This window comes from Leuresthes tenuis, unplaced genomic scaffold, assembly GCF_036924035.1.
Source record: "Leuresthes tenuis unplaced genomic scaffold, fLeuTen1.0.hap1 SCAF_4, whole genome shotgun sequence".
In the NCBI taxonomy this organism is placed as follows: Eukaryota; Metazoa; Chordata; class Actinopteri; order Atheriniformes; family Atherinopsidae; genus Leuresthes; species Leuresthes tenuis.
This window is the reverse complement of record NW_027325358.1, coordinates 34,295,009-34,317,917: the sequence shown is the minus strand read 5'-3', so window position 1 is coordinate 34,317,917 and position 22,909 is coordinate 34,295,009. Positions and strand designations below refer to the sequence as shown.

Here is a 22,909-nt window from a genome sequence, read left to right as displayed (position 1 = left end):
GGTTTTAATATCTTCATGCTGAGTCTCTGATTTCTGTTTCAAAACATGCTTCTCTCCTTGGTTTATTTCTTGCTGCAAACCCAGTACGATTCTCCTAACAGTTTATTGTTAAATCCTGCATAAGTCTAAAACTTTGGATGTCTTTCTACCTGTACTACAATATCTGGGAGTCATGTCTTGTAGTATAGTTTTGCCTAGGGGGAGTAGTGGTCCAAACCTAATGTGATTTTTGTTGACCTGAGGAATGTGCACTCAAAAAAATAATTCATTGGTTGAACGTAATTTTATCTTGCCACCTATATTCCATCTAAGGAAATCATGTTAAGTCAGTCTATCTTGACTGTGTTAGTCTGATTTAAGTAAATGAAATTAGTGCAATACAATTCAATGTTGTTGGATGAACTAATGTAGCTTTTGTCTGTTATACTAAGGTAAATCTTGTTGGATGAGCTAATGTAGCTTTTGTCTGTTATACTAAGGTAAATCCTGTTTGATGAACTAATGTAGCTTTTGTCTGTTATACTAAGGTAAATCCTGTTTGATGGACTAATGTATCTTTTGTCTGTTATACTAAGGTAAATCTTGTTGGATGAGCTAATGTATCTTTTGTCTGTTATACTAATGTAAATCTTGTTTTAGTGTTCTTTTTAGTGTAAGCAATATTTTCAATTAAATTACCAAAGATCCACTAACATACATTAAGAAAATGCTAAAATGTTTACAATTTTTATTACACATTTGGGTGCAACAGAACTTACACGGATCTTTACCATTGACTTATTTTTTTTATGTATCTCCACAATATGCCACAGTAAAAAAGTGTGTTAAAACCTTCCAGGATCAATTAAACCAACTTTCTCTAAGACTCAAGATTTTTGTGTCAAATATTAACCACATTGTCCGTTGGAACATCCATCCATTTTCTATACCGACAGTCCGTTAATCGGGTAGCAGTCATCGGGCGAAAGGTGGGGTACACCCTGGACAGGTCGCCAGTCCATCACAGGGCCACATAGAGACAAACGAGACAAACAACCATGCACGCTCACACTCACTCCTACGGACAATTTAGAGTCACCAATTTTCGGATGGTGGGAGGAAGCCGGAGTGCCCAGAGAGAACCCATGCATACACGGGGAGAACATGCAAACTCCACACAGAAGGGCCCCAGGCAGGGATCGAAACTAGAACCATCTTGCTGTGAGGTGACGGTGCTAACCACCACACCACCGTGCAGCCCCTCCGTTGGAACATTTATCTTCTAATTTTGAACTTTCAAAAACAAAAATCTGCATTGGCTGAGATGTGGACAAATGCCATTCTTGAATCAGTCATCAAGCTTAAGCTGTAAGCTTTTTCTGTGCCTTGGATGACAACCTCTGCCCATCCAGCTTCAGTAGAATCTCCTGCAGGACTTCAAAAGTACAATTGAGCTCGGGTGGGTAGCTCAGGTTCAGACAGTATATCAGTCCAAATAACAGAGCACAGGCAATCGCAGTGTCCCCCAAACCACTGAGGACCTCCACACCTTCAATCAGGACACCGATGTCCTCAGGATCATCTCCAGGGTCTGCCTCCTTCTGTATGATGTACACTCCCATCACAGTTTTCTCCATTGAAGTGTTGGTCTCAGTGTCTGTGTCCTATGAAATATGACAATAAATACATTTGATATGAGTATAGACAGTGTGAGATGTAAAGATTACAGAAATGGTGAAAATCTAATAAAATCTAAGGTTGGAAATCCCTGTGAGCACCGGCCTTTAGTGCTTACAGGGATGTCCAAATTAATGCTTTATTCATTTGAGAACTGGGAAAGGAAGTAACAGAGACCATTAATCACTATGCAAGAGCTACAGGCTTCGAGAGAATATGTATCGATCAACTACATCAAGAACACTGCATAAAATTGGCCTTTACCCTTTACCATAGCACTATGTTAACCTGCAGTTTTCAAGAGTATGTAAATCACCATATACTCCTTTATGTATTGTGTCATCCTGAGGGGAAAAGAGAACCAATTTTGACAATATTCTGCATTTTAGCAGTTCCAAAAAAGAACTCCACAGTATTAGTGGATTCGTGGAACTTTTGCTTATATACTGTACATAGAGATTTATCCTCACACAATTGTCATGACAGGGACATAAAAAGCATTAAAGGACCAGTGTCTAAGATTCGCTGTTTGCTAGATTCTCTAATTTCCGATTGTGAATGAACGCAACACTCACCGCTTTGGCACGATTTCCTATTTTTCTTCATGTTGTCTCTTCTTTGGTGCACAAACCCCTGCTCTCTTGGCTCTTCTTGTGCTAAATAATAAATGTGTTTCTCCATTTGTCTAAATATAACTTCTCAAACTAACAAAACGCAACATAGTTAGCTGTTAGCGGTAGCAACTAGTAAACACACGTTACATCTGCCTTTTTCTCCGCTTGGGCTCAGGCTTCTTCCGTGAGTGTAGAGCGGACCGCGATATATGTACATAAAAAGACAAAATCTAAAGTAATAAAAACGACTCGTTTCATAGAGTGACTATATAGCACAAACAACATAGTTATATGCAGGAAAGGCTGGTATAATTGGGCTAACAGGGCTCAGCCTTCCCTACATTATTCAATAAAAATGAGAATATAATATATAAATAATTCAATAAAAACAAATAGTTTTTTTATTTTTGATCAGAGGCGGCGCAAAATCTGAACTGAAACCCATGAAATCGGGGAAAACGGGCTAATTATCTACAGCCCAAGTGAAGCAACTCAATTACACTTGACTTTTCTTCAACATTTGAGTAACAGGTTGCAAGTACCACCCCCTCCATTTGCGGCTTATTTGGGCTAAATCTGTACAGCCCAAAGCCAGCAGATTTGGGCCAATCACAGACAACTCTACTTGATTGCGTGTGTCGGGCGAAACTTTGACAATTGCAGGCATCGGTGTTAACGAAGTGGATTATTTACTTTCGAATCCGTTTTCTTCAATGTCCTTAGGTGAAAAAAGTAGGGGCACATCATCCAAAGGATATCCAAATTACACAGAAAGAAAAGCGCCAAAATCGTAGCTATTGTGTAACTTGGTTTGAGAGAAAGGACTGACTAACGCCAAGCCTCTTAAAGCTTCTTTTCAAATAAGCTAGACCACCCCCATTCATGTCACACAGATGGCACATTTTGGATGTTTGGATTATTGTGTTCCAAAGCAAATTGCAATAGGCTATAGTTGAAAACATTTTTTTAGCACAAGTCTGGGTTGACCTTTTTTTAAAACCTTTTATGGTGTGAAAGTATTTGTATTTACAGAGAGATAGGTAGATGGTATATTTTCCATCAGTGCACTCTTCTAAATAGTGTTTTGGTGGTTTGTTGAAAAGGCCCATGCTGTTGTGATAGTTTAAACTTACATTCTAACAGGACACCTTTTATGTTGAAATACAACTACTTGGCTTTTATAATACATTAGCCCACCCATTTAATGTCACCACAAGCCGTCAATGGTTATATGTATTATATTCCATTTCTGTTAATAAATCTACACACTGTACCTTTAAGCATAGGTCTACACATTTGAATACAAACCTTGGAAATGGCCTCCAATATTTGTCTGATTTTTTTTCCCAGCGGCTCCACCTTTCCCTCTTAAGAGCTCCATCATGCATGGAGAGTGTTGGTCGAGCTCAGCAAAGAATGTAGAGATCAGAGGTACAGTTGATATGCGTATGAACTCGTTGTCGATCTGAAAAACATCAACAATACACTTGTTACTCATCCTATTTGAACATTACAACAATATACTACACAGGAAGGATGAACAGTGAACTACTACTGTAGCTCCTCGATCATGATATTAGGGGTGGGAGAAAAAAATTGATTCCCGATAGTGGAGGAAGGAGGAGAAGAGGTAGGACAGAGAGAGGATGAAGGATGTTTAAAGACCTGCAGCCTTTTTAAACAGTAGAGTCTGAGGCTTCAATCATTTATCAGTTCAACAATATGAAAGCTAAGGGTCTTGTCAATAAGGAGAAAATAATGTTGATTAGTCTTCATATTAAAAATATAAACTGAATATTATAAACAAGTTTATATGAATCATGCAATGCTACCACATAATAAAGTAACTGTACAACCCTGTATAGTGTAAATATAATCATCATTCCGTTTTTATTCTCCATGGTTTGACGTTAAATAAACAAGGGGCTGTCCTTGAAGAACTTCTATAGGAGAAAGTATCTTCCATTTTCAGTGCCACTACATAGTCATTGTTTCTCTTCTTAATCTCTGAAAGCAGTGCAATTCTCTCGTTTTCCAAAGTGTCAGTTGTTTCTCCTTTTGGATGCTGTGGACAGTAATTGAGTTCTGCCCTTATGGACTTTTTTACATTCAAGGCTGCTTTGTCCTGGGCCTTGTGCTTCAGTGAATTTATGGTCACCTCATGACATCCAAGGCCTCTTAGTTTGGTCCTGAAGTTGGCCATCTTATACTTGAGGCTAATCTTCCACCCGTAACAGCCATTGAAGGATCCCTGCTCCTTCAGACATGGATGCTTTTTTACAAGAGCTTCTGCAACATCATTCAGATCATTGTCAGTTGGGTAGGCTTTGAATTTAATGATTTCTTCGGCCAGTTTCTCCAAAATGTGTGATTTCAGTTTCGGTGAGGGGCTCAAATGAGTTCCACTAACACTGCACTCAGCATTGGCCTTGTCAAGTTGCAGTTTAGCGTCATAGTTGGAACTAGAGATTGTGAAGACACTTGGCCAAACTGACAGCCTTGTAGATGGTGATGAACCTGAAGATGAAGCTTGCTCTGTGTTATCCATTTCAACCAAGGAAACTGACAATGAATCTGTTGATCCTTGGACTGCTAGAGGTTGATGTGTCATTGTGTCATCATTGTTGTGAATACCTAAGTATACAACCTTTATAGTTGCTTTGTCATGAATTTCAGAGGTCACCGACAGGTTCAAAAAGTAATTTCCAAAATCAGCATCTTGATATTGAAGCCGAAAATCTTCTTGCAATCCAAAACTGTCACAGTTCATCTCTGCCTCACCACTCTGTACCTGCCTGCTTCAATCAGCCAATCAGACACACCCCTCTCATCAAGCCAACTCAACTCACCTGTGCTCTCTGCGCTGCTCTGGCTGTATTTAAGCTCCACACTCACTCATTGCCAGATTGTTCTCGAGGCTTGCACCAGACTCTCCAGCGTTTCTCTGCCTGATCTCCCGGTTTTGGCCTTGCTTGCCTCCGACTACACTGCCTCACAGATCTCCTGGAAATAACCTCAGCCTTCCGTCCCCGACCACTATCCTCGTCTGTCCCTTCTGGATTCTCCCTGTGAAGTTATCCCACATTTTGTGTAGTGTCATAGTCAACCTCCTGTGATAGCAACCCCGCCCCCCGTAGGTTATTTGGGGCGGATGTGTTAACCTTTCAGTTTCTCTTTTATATGGATACTTTTGTTTGACTGGTGAAGCTGAGCTGTTGATTACCTGGCTAACGGCACGTTTACTGTTAGTGAGTTAGCTAAGCATGTGTGGAACAGGAATGACTTAAGAAAAATAAAGCAACTGAAAGACAGTACTCGATGTCCGAGCTTGAGTGTGACACTGTTTCACCAGAATAAAACACCCTATACGGTGGGAGTTATTCAACTACTGTAGATAGTCGCGTAAAACCGTGCAGTAATCAACACTAAGCCAGCCCCGTGACGGAGAAGCGGAGGCCGGACAGTGTCAACGAAACGGCAAGCTACAGGATACTATCGTGCGGAGAGGACCTGGCGGAACATCCTGGCCGACCGACAGCGCATCGAACTCACATTAATACCTCAGCAAAGGGTATGGCTTGGTCTGTGACTGTGCTTTGGTGACTTTCATTGTGACTTTTTAGCGCGACGGCACAGGAAAAGCTGATCGCCGCAAATACGGTGTTAGCACGTCAGCTAGCTGCCAACCGGAAACGGAAGTGGGACCGCCATCTTGGTACAGGTGCGGTGGACGGAAGTACGTCATCAAAGTAAAGGAGAAAATAAAAGCATGGCTGACTGTGGTGAATTAAAGAAAAAGCGTTCTTATGCACAAGGGGCTTTTAACAGGAAGGCAAATGCAATTGGATTTAACATGGATCTTTTAATGAACACGACCTAAAACTTGAACTGAGGGCACTCAAGAGCAGTTATGAAGAGATCTGTAACAGCAGTTTTGATTACATTGCTGTTATGGAAGAGGGAGAAGCAAGTGGTTACGAAGTGGATGTAACAGATGTGAAGAAAAGGCTGCATGATTGCCGCACAAAGTACAAAGACATTGAGATGAAGGTAAAAGAGACATTGTGGTCACGCTTTGCGACGGGTCAATTTGGCAGTCTGAAGGCAGATCTCAAAGAAGTGTTTGGTCAGGCTGAAGCGCTCCAGTCAGGCCACGTGACCCTTGAGCAGTATGATATGGTCCATACAGCATTAGAAGGCAGAGTCGAAACGCTGGAGGAGTTTGTGCGATGCTGGGACCGTCATGTCCCGGACAAGGAGGTAGACGACATGCGGATTTGCCTTAAGGACTACAAGGAGAAAAGGAGAATGACTGTAGTTGCGCTGACTAATTACATGCGCCAAAACAACAGGTCAACACATAGCGAACTTGGTGTCCTGGCAAGCGGTGAAAAGAACGAGGGGGGTGTTGACAGCGGAGACGATGGTCAGTGTGCTGGAGACGGTAGCGCAGTGCAGCATAATGGTGTCCTATGTGCAGGTGCAGGCCCAGCCACCAACCCAACTACTGGCGGTGAACTAGATGGTTATGTGGACCGTCGTGATGGGGCACAAGGCACGGGCATCCTGTTAGTGTCTCCCCAAGCGCCACCACAGAGGTATCCACAATGGTCCATGAACCCAACATTTGCCCCCGGCTTCTCTAGCACACTGCAGCAACAGAGAGGAACACATGCTGTGTTACTGGATAGTGTTGGGTTAGGACGAAATGTGTCTGCCACTTCTGAGAGGTTAATTGGGCCCAGGATTACGCTCGCAACCCTAAGCCTACCAAAGTTCTCTGGAGACAGGAGAGGCTATTGGCGATGGAAGAGTAATTGGGGGACCCTTCAGGCATTAGCCGAACCCACGGGCTCCCCAGAGTGTAGACTCTTCCACCTGCTGGACAGTATTGCTGATGCAGTAAAACGCGAAGTCAGGCTGTCTCATTGCCGTACTGCAGAAGAAGTCTTCCGGGTTCTGGAGGACTGTTATGGGGACATGTCGCAAATAGTGGACGATATTGTACTGGAGCTACAAGATTTACCAGCTGTTCGCAACAACCAACCGAGGGAAACTTTGCAGTTGATCCAAGTGGTGGAAAGGGCACTGTTGGACCTTATAGACTTGGGTTGTGAGGACGCCATAAAAAACCAGTTGGTGATCCGGTCACTTGAAAGTAAGCTACCAGACAGCATGAAAGAGAGGTGGCTTTTGTATTGTTTCTATGCGGCCAGCAACGTCAACCCACATAATCGGTTCAATAAACTATGGCAGTTCCTGAAAGATCAGAAGACAGTCCTGGTGCAACTGGAGCAGTTACAGATCACAAGACGACCGGCCCCTGCCAGAGCTTGTTAACCAAACCCACGTGAAAGGCCTAAGGAAAGACTGGGGGACAGAAAACTGGAGAGGCATTCATTTACCAAGGCCGCAGTGAGTGAGGTGAGGAAAGAATCTTTGCGGGATCCATGCAGTGTGTGTGGCGAAGAGGGGCATCCTGGACGGTTATACCATTGTAAGATATTTAAGAAGGCCAACCCAGCAGAGCGGAGGGCTCAGGTAAAAAGGACCAAAGCCTGCCCCAAATGCTTGGATCTACATGGGAGGGACGGTCTGTGCAATAAGAACTTCCTGTGTTGCAATGACGAATGCAAAAGAGGTGACGGCCCTCCTGATCACCACTTCTTCCTGTGCCTCAAATCACCAACCAAACAGGACACTGCTAGGGCGTAGACAAAGGACAAGAGGAGAGAGCCCTGTGGTCCTACCGAGGAACAAGAGGCTTTGTTTGCTGGTTTAGGCCTGACCTCGGAGCAACTAGAGGCTGTGCGTAAAGCTTGCACAAACAAGGTGTCCTCAACAATATGTGCTGGCAAAGATTTGATGGGAGAAAGTGGACAGAAGGAGTACCCAGTCCTCATGATGCTGGTGGAGGTCACGACCAAGAGAGGAGACTGGGTCGGAGCCCTAATCGATCTAGCCTCTGATACTAACTATATCACTCACCAAGCAGCAGAGAGGCTTGGATTGGCAGGTGAGCCAATCACACTGGTTGTATACGGTGTAGGTGGTATGGAGGTGAGGGTTGAGACAAAGAGGTACTGTGTGAGCATAAAAGTAGCCACAAAAAGGGGGACATGGCGGCTCCATGAAATGCTCTGCTATGGTCTGGAGGAGATAGCCAGAGTGGAACATGCAGTGGACTCGGAGCGCCTGGAGAATTTCTTCCTTGGTGTTGTCAAACCAGGGGGACTGACCCGCCCGGAGAAAGTTGAGTTACTTATCAGTACCCGGGAAGGTCACCTTGCCCCCCAGCGGATGATGAGGTGTGGTGATCTGGTATTGTGGGATGGTCCACTTCGAAAGACCATCAGTGGTGTGCACCCGGACCTCTTTGAGGATGTTGAGGTAAGTCAAGGTCCTCCATAACGACTGCCCCGAGCTAAAGGGCAGCACTGAGGTTGGAGCCACGGTTGCTTGCAATGCTGAGATTGTCAAGTGGCTGCAGTGGGACAGCATTGGGGCCGCCTGTAACCCTATGTGTGGTGGTTGTCGTTGTGGACAGTGCGCCCCTGGGGGAAAGGAGATGTCACTCGCTGACGAGCGAGAGTTAGAGATCATCAGGGGAGGTCTGACCTTCAAGCTGAGTGACAACCAAAGCGACAGGCCCCACTGGGACGCCAGGTACCCCTGGAAAGAGAATCCCGCTACCCTGCCGAACAACCGCGAAGCTGTCAAGGCGGCGTTTCTAAGATCAGAGAAGCGCCTCGAGAGGGATCCGAAGTGGAAGGATGCTTACGCAAGGCAGGTGCATGACATGATATCCAGGGGGGCGGCAGTCAAGCTTTCCAGGGCTGTAATGGACAGTTGGAGCAGAGCTGTGTGGTGGGTGAACCACCTGACAGCACCCAACCCACACTCTGTCACCACCCCGGTGAGGTTAGTCTTGGACAGCAGCCGTGAATTCAAGGGTGTTAGCCTAAATAGCATCCTGCTGAAGGGCCCAGACGTCTTGAACCCCATCCGGAAGGTCCTGCTCCGTTTCCGGGAGGGGGAGCACGCTGCGGTCGGCGATGTGTCCAAGATGTACAACTCTGTGTGGTTGGAGGATCAGGAAGTGCATGTCCATCGCTTCCTGTGGAGGGACTCTCTGGCAGATGACATCGGGGACTACGCTGTGGTAAGAGTGAACATGGGCGATAAGCCGGCTGGCTGTATTGCCCAGGTTGCCATGAGGGAGACTGCCAATCTGCCACAGTTTGCAGACAAAGTAGAAGAAAGACGGGTCATCGTAGAAAATGCCTAAGTGGAGGACATTCTGGTGTCCCACAATGACCCCAAAAGACTGAGCGAGATCCTTCAGGGGGTTGAGGCCATTCTTGCAACCGGGGGGTTTTACCTTAAGCCTTGGTTGCGGTCTGGTCAAAGTGGGAGGCAGGGTGGTGTTCCCTCCAAAACTGAGACTATCATGTTGCCCAACCAGTTACGCGACGAGGATAACAAGGCCCTGGGGGTGGGTTACCACGTGGGGGAGGACAAACTTTTCCTGATGGTTGCTGTTAATTTCTCTGCGAGGAAGAAAAAGATGCGCACCGAGCTCAACCTCACCCTGGAAGACATAGATGAGAAGACACCGGATCCCCTTACCCGTCGTATGTTACTGAGCCAGGTAGCTGGACTTTATGACCCCCTTGGTCTTGGACGCCCCTGAAACAGAAAGGCATCATTCTTGTCAGGAGGGCCTTTCAAGAGGCCGGAACTTTGACAAGGGATACGTGGGACAAGCCACTGTCTGGTGAGCTGCACGGGAGAGCTATTGAACTCTTCAAAGAGTATGCTCAGCTGAGTACCATCACTTTCCCCAGGAGTATTACACCATCCGGCTGGCTGGGAAAACCCTGGGGGGTCACATTTTCCCATGGGAGTTGTGACTCTTACGGGGCGGTTCTCTACCTGCGCTGGGAGACTTCAGGGGGTGTTGTGACCTGGCTTGTGGAGTCAAAGGCTAAATTGACCCCCCTTGACCAGAAGGGCGACGCTGTTAAAGCGGAGATCTGCGGAGCCGTCTTTGCTGCCCGCCTGAAGGGGTACATACTGACGCATGGGCGGTTGGAAGTGGGTAGGTGGTACCACTTTATGGACAGCCAGACTGTGTTGGGAGCCATTCAACGGGACAGTTATGGGTTCCAAACTTTCTTTGCTAACCGTGTTGGTGAGATCCAGGAGGCCGGACCTATGACAGATTGGTGGTGGGTCCCCGGTCAGTACAACGTGGCCGATCTTGTCACGAGAGGGTGTTCCCCTGAACAGCTTGATGGTAACTCCTTGTGGCAGAGAGGTCCCGAGTTCCTGACTAGGGCAGTGTTGGAATGGCCCATAAAGTCTGCAGCGGAGGTGGCCTCCGGTACCAGGGAGGTTGTGAGTAAGCTCCAAAGGAAAGCTTTCTCTGCCATCATTACAAGGGCGCAGAGGAAGAAGTTGTCTGCCTCAGGCAGTCCTTATGGTTCAAATGCCATGGTTGAGGACGTGGCGGTCACGGGGCCTCCTGCGGTCGATAATAGGGGACCCTCGCCAGATACTGTCACAGGGTCTTCATCAACAGCATCTTGCGCCTGCAGTATGAGAAGATTTTGGGGTTTGGCTCTTGTAGGACAGGTGAATCTTTTAAGGTTTGCCACTTTAACTAAACTCTGTGGGGCCGTGGGATACATCCGCAGAGCCGTGCACTTCTGGTTACTAGGTAGAAATCGAACCAACGAGCATGAACAGTGGGAGGCAGTACTCACAGTCCAGGAGTGAGAGGAGGCGTTCAAGGACTTATGCCTCGCTGCCCAGGCAGGTGTGACCTTCCCCACGACTACACTCAACCGTCTGGTTGTGAACAGGGACAGTGCTACGGGTCTCTTGTTGTGCCACGGCCGGATTCAGTCATTTGATACGGGAGGGTCTGGAGTTCTACTGGTCCCCTACAAGGAGCGGATCAACACCCTCCTTGCAGAAGAAGCCCACCGTGCCAACCATGAAGGCGTTGCCGGTACCCTCCTTCGGATGAGGAAAAGAGCCTGGGTGGTGCAAGGCCCTAGAGTCGCTTGTAGAGTTGTGGACATGTGTGTTCATTGTCGGAAGCGCAGAGCCAAATTACGTTCTCACGTGATGAAAGATCTCCCTCATGTACGCACCGGGCCAGCAGCTCCCTTTGAGTACACAACGCTGGACCTGTTTGGTCCATATGTAATTAGGGATGTTTGTGAGACGGCGCACAAATAAGAAGGTCTGGGGCGTAGTCTTTAGTTGTATGACCTCTAGAGCGATCCATGCAGATGTGGTCGAGGATCTGTCGACTGGGGGCTTTCTCAAAACTTACCAGCGATTTACGGCCCTAAGGGGTCATCCGAAAAAGCTCTGGTCTGACCGGGGCACCAACTTCGTGGGGGCCAAACCTGCACTGGAGGATCTCTACAGCTTTCTGGCGGGTGTCGATAAGGAGGAAATCCAAAGGAGAGCGGTTGTGACTGGGACTGACTGGGTGTGGGAGTTTAGTCCAGCAGACTCGCCGCATCGGAATGGGGCAGCGGAGGCAGCTGTCCGTGTGTTGAAGAGGTCGTTGAGCAGTGTTGGTGAGGAGGGTGATTTGACCGTCCTTGAGTTCCAAACCCTCCTCTACCTGGCTGCTAACCTTTCCAATGAGAGACCGATCGGAGCCAGGGCTCAGGTTCAGGAGGAGACTGTGGAGGTTGTGACACCGAACTCATTGTTATTGGGTCGTGCGGGTCCCAGAGGTGACACCCAAGGTTTTGAATTCCCTACCTACCCGTTCAGTCGTCTGCGAGCAGTTCAGGTGGAGGTGGACAAGTTTTGGGGACGTTGGAGCCAGCTGGCAGGACCTCATCTGTTTTTAGACAAAAGTGGCATGCCCCAGCCAGGAATGTCGCCGTCGGAGACCAGGTATGGGTTGCAGACCAGAACGCCCTCCGGGGTCGTTTCAGGTTGGGTCGTGTCGAGGAGTCGTGTCCAGATGATAAGGATGTTGTCCGAAATGTCAAGGTGAAGATTTGTCACAGCCTCCCCATCGGCCTGCCCCAAGTAAGGAAGGACAAGGAGCCGTGTCCTTCCACAATCCTACACAGGGACGTCAGGAGGCTGGTGGTGTTGCTGCCAGTAGAGGAGTAGGAGGGGCTTCGCTTACCCCCCTGAGTTGCTAAGTAGTACTGGGACTTTGAGCACTTGAATGCCGGACTTGAGCTGATTCTGTTTCATTGAGCGGTTTTATGCTGTTTGTTTATTTTTGTCACCTGAGAGGTTTTACATTGTTGTATTAAGGATAGTTATTGTGGCCTACTTGGTCAATGACAAGTAACCCAAGTGGGAGGTGTGAAGTTATCCCACATTTTGTGTAGTGTCATAGTCAACCTCCTGTGATAGCAACCCCGCCCCCTGTAGGTTATTTGGGGCGGATGTGTTAACCTTTCAGTTTCTCTTTTATATGGATACTTTTGTTTGACTGGTGAAGCTGAGCTGGTGAGTTCAGAGTTATATAAAATGTAACAAGTTATGTTGAATACTTGAAATATGTTTGTGTATGCGAATTATACGGTGGTTAATATATTCGTATCATTAATGTTGTGGTTTTGTGTATTTGTGTCGTTTCAGTTGATTACCTGGCTAACGGCACGTTTACTGTTAGCGAGTTAGCTAAGCATGTGTGGAACAGGAATGATTTAAGAAAAATAAAGCAACTGAAAGACAGTACTCGATGTCCGAGCTTGAGTGTGACACTGTTTCACCAGAATAAAACACCCTATACGGTGGGAGTTATTCAACTACTGTAGATAGTCGAGTAAAACCGTACACTGCCTGTCTGCTCCCTGGGCCATCCAGTGATTACCTGATTCAGCTCTACAGAGTGAGTGTTACTCCTGTCTCCTCTGTAGCTTCCTGCAGTTCTGTGACTCTGACTATTCCTACAGAGTTTCACAGACATTACTCACCAGTGTCCTGGTCTGGGTCATGTATTTTTGAGGTGCATACACATCTATTGGCATGGGACAGTACTTTATTTTGGGATGTATCTCTGGTAAAAAACACACACACACACACACACACACACACACACACACACACACACACACACACACACACACACACACACACACACACACACACACACACACACACATACACACATACACACATACACACATACACACACATACATATACAGCAAAGCTGTCCCAAATGTTAGTAGCAGTGCTAGCATGTCTCTCACTTAGCAGCAGCAGTCACGACAGCGAAAAAAATTAAATGTGACGAGCTGGAGTCGCGGACGGTTTAAATAAATTAGTGGATTTATATATTATTACTTACCAAAGCAAACAATTCTTTCATATGTTGGCGGTCAAACTTTCCACTTCCAGAACGTTCTCTGCACTTGGTAGGTGTGGCGCCTGTGCAATAGCTCTCCCTATCAGAGTCATTAATATGAAGGACCTCATTCTCATTGCTTTGAAATTAATTGATCTAATTTATCTGAATTTTCTTTGATTCATGTTAAACAAACAAGAACAAATCATTTAATGGAGATAAACATGATTGATTCTTTTAATATCAACATCTCAATCTGGAAACGAGGAGAAATACAGTTAAATAACAGCTTTATTATTGTACTCTGGAAACTCAAATACTACAACCATATGATAAAAGAAAATCTGATTTTAACAAGAACATACAGCTGTATTGGTCACAGAATAATATCAAAGCATCCATGCAATGCAACTCAAACAAGCAACCTGAACCAGAAACAAGTCTAACTAAACTGTTAAAAACAAAATCTAGATATGCAATGCAAATCACTGCAAAAAATACAATGATAATAGAACATATTCAATAGAACTCAGATGTTCAAAGAAACCCGGCAAGCAACATTTAAAAACTCCGAGATCATTACTGTAACCACACCCTATTCCAACAATTTAGCTCCACTGTTCTGTTATTACAATTTTTCATTTACAGAATCCGTCTTTAACTTCTGAACTTCAGCAGTCTGTCACTTTAAGAACAGCTTCAACTTGCGCTTACCTTAATTTTACTTACATAAACCTTCTTTCCAAATTTAATTCAGAACTAGAAATACATCAAATAAGACCACAACACTCTATTTCACAATATTAGCACCCACTCTCCATTAACCCATTTTTCACTTACAAAATCCTTCTTTCGACTTCTGAACTCTGTCTCTGCAAACTCCTTTCTCTCCTCTCCCACAATACCCCAAACACACTTCGCCTAAACAACCTGTCACTGACCTTTATTCAGTTACAACAGCTTTACTCTCTCAACATTCTCTTCTCTTTCATTCAATTTAAGTCTCTCTCTCTCTCTCACACAGCAACACAAATGAGCACAAACAAACCGGTTTACACACACTAAGTCAGTCAATTTGTCAGTCACCATTCAATCCTTCAAAATTGTAATTGTTTAGTTTCTTTTATTTAGGACATTATCAGATGATATTGACATAGATATTGTTACGTTACTATGACCTTCTTTTATAATAACGAGATAGAGAGAGTGAGTTGCTGTTAACTGTTTTGTCGTAGCATAGGATACAACCATGTCACTTCTCTATTGCCCACATACTAACAACCAGCTCCCTGATTGGCTGAGACGTAACCAAGTATATACACGGTAACGGGTTATATTAACCTTACACAACAGATATGAGATTTAAAATATTTCTTTTTTATAAGCCTTGTGGTTTATTCAGGGAATCGGGAGAAGCTGACGTGTGCTTTACCAGCCTCACTTGTGACCTGTCATATCTCCTGTGGCCAATTCATGATCAAATTTGAATTCTCTTCTCAAAATGTTTTCTATACTGAGGTAAGATAACTCCAAAGAGTTTTAAACAGATATAAACACATATATTAAGATATGCCCCTATAGAACTGGAATCAATTTTTCAGAGTTTTCTTGCGATATTTATTGATTCCACCGTCAAACTTTTTCTGGTCCCAAGTCAATCAATCACAGCATCCGTCTGCTCCTTGACTAGTGAAAATAATTTCCACATATAATTAATAACTAGTGTGTGCCTTGATCCACGGGTTATTGCTCTTCTATGCACTAAAGGTCAGCCCTTGGCACCAAGACATCACCATGAGCGGATGCTTTACGTCACTGACTACACTCTGCTCGCTCCGAAAGCGTATCCACAATTCCAGTTTAAGCTCATCGACTTATTCCAGGCCGAGGCTGAGTGACTAGTCCTTCACAATTACTACAATATACAGTGCACTCACAATACAGTACGGCTGGCTTCCTTCACAGCCACCTGTTTCACAAACACATCTCACAAGCTTCTGTTTGCCCAATTATTGTCTTAATTCAAACACTCAGCACTTTTATGCTTAACAGTTTTCTTTGAATAATTTCAGCAGCCCCCAGTAAAAATAAGACTTACGAGACAAGTCTACCACTCTCTCCTGTGTTCTTTAATTTTTGGAGAAAACTCAGAGGGCTGTCACACTGTACACCAACCAGCAAACAACTGCCGTTTTAATGGTTAGGAAAAAAATATCTCAGCTGCTGGGGCACAGAGACCTCGCTCAGCACGGCTCCAGACACCAAATTCACGAAGTCGGGGTCACCTTTATGCTATGGAGAAATGAGTAGTTGGACTCGTCATGATCAGCCTCTTATGGGGAATTTATCGAAGAGAACGTCACAGAGACATGTACATTTCAGCATGCATAGAAGGTCCCAATGACCTCAGTTTGTGACATCCTCTTTCTGTCTGAGAATGCTACTACATCTTCGTCATTGTCTAGACAGGGTTCATTCTAACCTAAAACAACATCTGATTTGAGAACTGTCAGCACACAATATGTTGTTGAGCTGTGTCAAGGCACACTATGTGGAGCAGTGTCACGGCTTTGCTCCCCCACACAAGTTGCAAAGAAGAAGAATGGTGGTTGGATCTTCACCCCTTTACAAAAATGTGTAAACACAAAAGTGTTTCTCATTCAAACACACATTCAACACCTCTTCTTTGCTCTCCCTGATGGAGGAAATATTCAGTGTCTGCCAAGGAAACTTAAATAAACAGAGAGGAGGCTCAACCTTCTGACCTTCAAAAAAACACTACAAAAGTTGCAAAAAGTACAAGCTGTATAAGTTAAGAAACCATATACATGCATTTAGACCACAATTCCATAAGTGAATTCGTTAATTTATCATGAATCAACTGTGAAAATATAGAATTTATAGCAATCATGTGATAATTTTTTCTATTTATGACAACACTCCTAATGTTATACACTATTAGTTCTTGTGGAAGAGAAAGACTGAATAAATAAATCACTGGTCTTTTCAGTGATATTTATGATGGATTCAAAGGAGCAGACATAGTTATTTCAAAATTAGAAGAATAATGTCAGTTTTTCTGGTGGGAAGACGACAGGTGCTGCATCTGAAAAAACACAGGTGTCTGAAGATAGAAAGGCTAACTGCTGCTTGATAAGAAAAACACACCAACATCAAGGCTATGCTGACACAAAGGAGTTATTTCACAAGCAAGCCGTTAATCAGTAACTCAAGTGGTAAACACTAACTTGAAACATTTCTTCTTTCACATGCAGCCACGGTAGGCTACCATCTTATAAAAGCAACCCAGAAAGGTTTCTACTGTGAAGGACATTTACATACATGTGACATGTTATGAGAAGGTCCTAAATTAAATAATTTTACACTAAACCTTTGCATTGATTTTAAAACAATACAACATATTATCTTTCCTTTTGGTCTACAGGTATCTCTGGAATCTTGAGAGGCAGGGTATACCCTGCACAGGTCACCAGTCCATCACATGGCCACACACAGACAAACAACCATGCACACTCACACTTACTCCTAGAGACAATTTAGTCACCGATCAGCCTAACATGCATGTTTTTGGACTGTGGGAAGAGGCCGGAGTACCCGGAGAGAACCCACGCTTACAAGGGGAGAACATGCAAACTCCACACAGAAAGGCCCCAGTTGCAATTCGAACTAGGCGATGGTACTAATCACCACACCACTGTGCAGCCCAGGAATAAAACAATAAAAATAAAACTAGAAAAAGCTGTTCCTGCGAAACAGCAGTGAGAATGCTGATGAGCTGAATGGGGATAGCTGACAATTCTTAAAAAAAAAACAATTCTTTCAACTGCTGAAAAACCAGTTGCCAAAGTCTTGTTTGAAGGAATTTGAAGTTGAAATGACAATAGTGGAATGATTTAAACCTTTTGGAAAAACGGAAAATTTGAAAGGGCTAAAAAAAATGCAGAAGTCTTTTTCATGTTTTTGAAGCTGTCATGTTTCAAAATTGGTTTAATATTTCAAAAAGCTGAACCATTTAGTAATAGTTGAATGTCTTGTGATCCGTTTCAAATTTGAATGGTGTCTCTAGAAAGAGTTTAAATTTGTATAGAATTTGAAAAATGTTAAGTATTTTAAAAAGTATAAAGGTTGTAAAAACACCAAAAGTCAAAGCCGGAATCCCTGAATGAGCTGAACGCTTTGAGACCAAAATAGATCAGTGAAAGTATTGCTTAACAGCATTCTCACAACTAAATCAAAATTCTTGTAGAGGAATTAGTCCATGTCTGGTCATGAATTACTTGATCTGTGTTGTTGCACAATTAAATGATTGTGATAATGCAGTAAACATTATTGCTTTAGACACGTTTTGGCTCCCAAGAGGGCACTTGAGAGCAGTTTAGCATGCGTTTTGGTTGCCAAGGGGGCACTTTATCACGCGTTTTGGCTCCCTAGAGGACACTTTAGCACACATTTTGGCTCCCAAGGGAGCACTTTAGCATACGTTTTTCAACAATTGGGCCACAAAGAGGGGCGCTGTGCACGCCACTGCCGACTGACATGTTTTACTTTTCTTTTTGTCAGAGAAACTAGTCTGAAATTGTGACAAAAAAGTGGCCAGTTAAAACTGAATGTCAGTTGGCCGTCAGGATAGATAGAAGATGGATAATGATTTGTTGTTGGCTGTGCATTGGCCAGTACAAATAAAACTGTACATGTAGCTAATAAAAGCGTATTAACAATATAAGCAGATGTGGAGTGCAGTGGTGAGTTCACCTATTGCACAGATGTGAGCTGGGTATCAAAACTGTTGCTCTGCTCTGATCAATCCTGATTTATTTTTATTTTTTATTTTTTTCCCCCAACTACAGTATCATCTGACAAAAAAATCCTTTTGCTAAAGATGACATCTCTGCTGTGATTTTGGCTATATTTGCATGCATGCAGATCTTTGAGAGAAAGTTAATCAGAATTCCTAATGTTTTCTCATGCAGTTGACAGTGTCCTAATGCACAACAACACTACATACGCCACAGGCACACTCAGGACGGAAGATTGGACTGAAGACAAGTTTCGGTGCAATCTGTTGGTTTCCTTAGCTAGGATATTGTTTTTGAATTGGCTCTACATAAATTAATTGGATTATTTTGAAATTAATGAAATGGATTTCATTGGCTTATGATTACAATGAATTGAATTCAAATTGGCTTGAATTGGACTATATTATTTAAATACTCATTTGTTACATACATTTGTTGTAATTTGGCGCAATATAAATAAAACTGAATTGTTTGAATCTGATTCTGTATTCTTGAAAGTGTGTGCTTGAATGTTTTTAACACCTCTGTTAAGTGGAATCACTGTTTTACTAAATGCTGCCACTATTCAAATAAATGTAAGATAATTATACTATGAGAGGAATTATCAGTAAAACTGTTGGTTCAAGCTTTTGTAATGAAATCCTGGCTAAAAGGTGATAGTTCTGCAGTAAATAAAAGTTACAACTCTGATCCACACCAAATTAATGTTGACTGAGATGACAAGGGAGAAAGTGTATGTTTTCATGTGTGTGCGTATCTGTGTGTGTGTAAGTCTGCAGGAGTCAGTGCGGTGCTACAGTTGCTGGCTTTCATAGTGCTTTGCCTGAGGGCCTGCATGTATGAGTTTATCACTGAGGTAAGAGAACTTTTATTATATGATGGTAATGATACAGATATGTTTAACTCAGTGTAGATGACAGTAACTGACTGTTGTCTTCCTGAGTCAGACTTTGAATTTGTTCACAGAGCCACCATTCTGTTCTGACTTACCTCAGACTTGTGGATTGATAAACAGTTTTTTTTTGTTTGTTTGTTTTATTTGAAAATTTACACATGGAAAAGGGACCCATTGCTTAGGGAATGTCTGTTTTAGTCTATTGTTAAATCTTATCAGCTTTCTTTATTTTCCATTTAGAGTTTTATGACTAATACCTAATGAAGAGATTTTCCATGTAATGTATTGTTTTAATCACCAGAAAAAATGAATAGGACAACAAATGGACAACACCTACTATGATAATTATTATTCTATTTCTTAATCTATAGCACACATTATGGTGAATTCATTCATGAATGTATTTGATATTTCGTTGAATGGTTTCTTGTTACTCTGAAGGGGACACAGTTGAGCCCTGACAAATTACATTTGTCAGTCTGATTGTTATCCCTTTTTCCAAACTCATTGAACAGGTCGTATTTGTGTCTGTTGCTCATTACAGACTAAATTCTTTAGTTCTGTGAACCAGTTATTCAGGCTTTGAGGGTTCAGTGATGAAACATGATTATCTTTTGTTATACAGGGCATTTCTGCTATAGTGTCCATGCTGATTTGAGCAGAAACAGTGCATTTAGAGCACTCCTTTAGGCTGATGATGCTTTAAAGAAGACAACAAGTGCTGTTTAGCTCTCTACTTCTGCAATGCCATTTAGAGTGCACCTTAGCAGAATCAAATCACATTGTCCTTATTTTTCTGTATTCAATGATAGGACAATAGAAGAGCCAAGGGGGACCCCCTTGTTTATTGTCCACTGCTCTGACACAGCACAGCTCTAACTGATGCATTGTCTGTCCAATTTTCACCTAGTTAGATCTGTTAGAGCCCACGAATCGGAACAAATCCTACATGTCATCCGCACTCAGGTCTGTTGATGCCCCACTGTGTTTGTGTGAAGGGGGTGTATTTAACTTTTCTCAGCTATGGTCTCTGCTCTCAGCTCCCATTTTCCAAAAGTCTATTATGAACATTTAGTTCAGTTCAATTGTGTTTATTTATCTAGCTCTGACTCACAACAAAAGTCAACTCAGGGCTCCAATTTAATATGGTCCAATTAAATCCTAATATCATTCAGCTCAATCCATTTCAGACAATTCATTCCAAAAAGCAGGAAATGACAAAAAAAAACATTATTTGTATTAACGTATGGTAAATGGACCGTTGTATAGCACTTTTCTAGTGTAGTTGACCACTCAAAGCGTTTTAACACTACATACCACATTCACCCATTCTCTCACACACTCATACAGCACGTCTTAGTGAGTGCTTTCTTGTAATGCACATTAATTCACAGATGGATGCATCAGTAGGTAACATTGGGTTCAGCGTCTTACCCAAAGAGGCTTCGACATGTGTAAGCTGGGATTCAAACCACTGACTTTCTAGTTGGTAGGTGACTGCTCTTCCTCCTGAGCTACAGTCATTATCATATATAACTTGTTACAATGATACATCAAGTATATTGTGGAAATTGCTGGAAAGTTTTACTAGCAATTCAGTATGATGACATTGTTTATTTGTACTTTCACTTAAGTTGGTCTGAGTACTTTTTCCACTTCGGCACTTTTTTCTAAAACACAACTTACGAGCTGGACTCACAATACTGTAAAACAGAATTTTACAACCATGTCCTAAAATTTTAATTTTAGATAATTTTTCTCCTGAAACTGAAGTTTCCGAGTATTTTATCTCTGTGCTTTCACTTTCAGCTTAGTCCACCGGAAAAATAAAGGTCCATAATTTACTCTCTTTTAGTCGTTTTAGTCTCTGCCAAATCCTAAGGGAAATGTCTGTCAATTTTGCCTTGAAATATTCCAGTGTGTTCACCAGGTAGGCTTTAATTATGTGAGGTTGCTCCTGAGCAGGTAGCATACAGCGGGTTTGTCAGGAAACATTATCCTGTAGCTGCTGAAAGCAGTTGGACTGAACCAAAAAGGAAACAAGTCATACCTAAACTGAGGAAATAAAGTGGTCTAAAAATCGACATACTGCTGCAGACAAACAGAACTTCTGGATACACTGACTCATTTTATCCAGCAAATTTTGTTCATGGGGATTTATTTGTATTTATTGGTTTCAGTTATTGCATCATAAATAAAGTGCCAAGTGCTAAAATCCACACAACTCAATCGGTTTTGGATTACATAAATGTAATAATTAATTTCAATCTTTCATTTTCAAACATCAAACAAAGCTTTGTAGCAGGGAAATGTAAATTATTTGAATAGAACTATTGTCACACAGTTGGCTGAGTCAAAATCAGTTTAAGGAAAAGGCTAAAGCAGAATTTAGTCATATATTTGGATATACCTAAACTGTTGATTCAATAAAATGGCAGCATTTACATCAGCTTTTATAAAAAGTTCAAATATGATGTTCTTATTCCAAAAATCTACTTACATGTGACAGTACTACATGTAGGACACCTCATAATGCATTGTTATATTTTAAAAGAAGCCTTTTATCAGCCAGCTCCCACGAAGCTTAAACAACAAGTCTGTGTCACAGTTCAGCTCTCTCCTGCTGCAGTTTGAGTTCATCAGTACAGAGCTGGAGGTGCAAAGGTCCTTTGGCTGGTAACTGATTTGATGTTCCCGTATTGTATGGTACAGTGAGAGAACAGCCCACCCACTGACAGTGCAGGGAGGAAACAGCCTTGTTTCTGGGAAACAAAAAGACATGCTCAGCTCAATTAGCACCACCTAAAGAATCACTTTAGAATTTCGATCTTTATCAAACCTGTCATTTTATTTTCCCACATATACTTTCCTTATAGATTCCACTTGTTTACACCATTTTATCCTTATTTAACTTGATTTTTTACATTTTGTTTAACCACTGCACTTTTATTTAATGGTTGACAAGATGAAGTTGTTTCCACAAATCTCTAACTGAAGAATGAAATACAAACTTAATGTGACCTACAGAGCCATTATAGTCAGATTAATGTTAAAATGAAGAACCTCCCAGATTAGGAAAAAATCTTAGATGCAGTTGTGTAATATTATGTTGGGTGGATGAAATATTGTGTTTTTTCAGTAAAGCTCTATTCGATTCTATTACGTTTCCCACTCAAAATGCATCTTGCACTACAAGTGGGATGGTAATTTGGGTAATAAATGTGTTCAACTGAATAGGAAGTTTCCTAACTGAGTGAAATTACCCAGGAGTGTCTAAATAGCAGACATAATAAGAGCTTGTTGAATTGTCTAAATGCTCTAGAAAAGAAGCTTCAGTGGTTATTTTATGATCTGCTTTTGAGTTATAAACACTGGGCCATCCCTCATTAATGGAAAGGACATTCAAGGTAAACACAAGAAACTTGTGCTAAAGAAAAAATGGACCAGACTCCGTGAATAATTCCCTATAATCTCTATATAGACCAGTGAGCAGTGCTGACCAACATCTCATTAGGGTCATCAGGTGAGAACCTCATCTCATCAGTGTTTTGTCTAGTTGGGCCCACGGCACCTCCAGGAGGCAA

General features: G+C 42.7%; 1 long non-coding RNA gene across 1 annotated transcript; it reads right to left on the bottom strand.

Moving 5' to 3' along the window:
• Nucleotides 1–746: 746 nt before the first annotated feature.
• On the bottom strand, nt 747–21,954 carry LOC140305120 (uncharacterized). The gene is made up of 3 exons (XR_011915338.1): nt 21,826–21,954; nt 3,579–3,735; nt 747–1,643 (listed from the first exon to the last, which is right to left on the bottom strand). It is a non-coding gene; the product is annotated as an uncharacterized lncRNA (long non-coding RNA).
• Between the last annotated feature and the right edge of the window lie 955 nt (nt 21,955–22,909).